General features: G+C 45.2%; 1 non-coding gene across 1 annotated transcript; it reads right to left on the bottom strand.

The window, feature by feature from the left end:
• Nucleotides 1–509: 509 nt before the first annotated feature.
• LOC141636714 (small nucleolar RNA R71) lies at nucleotides 510–616 on the bottom strand. The gene has a single exon (XR_012541306.1). It is a non-coding gene; the product is annotated as a small nucleolar RNA R71 (small nucleolar RNA).
• Between the last annotated feature and the right edge of the window lie 281 nt (nucleotides 617–897).

Genomic DNA, 897 nt, shown 5'->3' with positions numbered 1-897 from the left:
AACAGTCAGAGGAAGAACCTAGTTCTCATTCTAGCTTTTATGAGAACGAGCTTTTCGAGGAGGATCCACCTTGCTCTCCAGTTTCTACTTCATCAGTTGAAACCGTCACTTCTCCGGACATTCCAGAAATGGCCGAAGAAGCAATCATTGCCAGTCACTCTGAGCCGACAGCTGCGAATCTCTATAAGGGATTTGTACTACCAGGGGAGGCAAGAAATTTCGAGCCGAAGCCGTCCTACATCAATTTGGTTGAGAGAAACCAATTTGGGGGAGCTGTAAATGAAGATGCAGCTAAGCACATGGAGACCTTTATCGATTATTGTTGTTCCATACCCCCACCAACTGGCGTGACCCCGAATCAGATAAAAGAAACCATGTTTATTTTCTCACTCCGCGATGCTGCAAGGGAGTGGTATAGGGATCTGGACCGGGCTGTTCATGGGATAACTGACAGGAATTCACTGGCTTTAACATTTTACAAGAAGTAATTTTCTGCCTCGAAGACTAATGCCATTAGAGCTTAGATCACGAGCTTTAAACAGGGGCCTGATGAGAACTTTCATGAGGCATGGGTCCGTTTCAAGAAGTTGGTGCGAACCATTCCGCACCATGGTTTCGAAAAGTGGAGTCTATGCAAACAATTCTATAACGAGCTGTATGACGATCAGAGGGCTATTTTGGATGCTGCAGCTAGTGGCCAATTTACTGAGAATATGGGAGAGACTAAGGGGTGGAAGATCATTGATGACTTAGCCACTCATAAAGATGAGTATTTGAATTCCAGTGGGAATCAAAGGAGGAGTGCTGAATCTCCTTCTATAGCTGCACTTGAAGCTCTCACTGCGAGATTTGATAAGTATGAGTTGGGAGGAGCTTCAAAAGGAGGGATGTATCAGG

Source organism: Silene latifolia, chromosome Y (assembly GCF_048544455.1).
Source record: "Silene latifolia isolate original U9 population chromosome Y, ASM4854445v1, whole genome shotgun sequence".
Lineage (NCBI taxonomy): Eukaryota > Viridiplantae > Streptophyta > Magnoliopsida > Caryophyllales > Caryophyllaceae > Silene > Silene latifolia.
The sequence above is the reverse complement of the archived record's forward strand: the minus strand, read 5'-3'. Positions and strand labels throughout refer to the sequence as shown.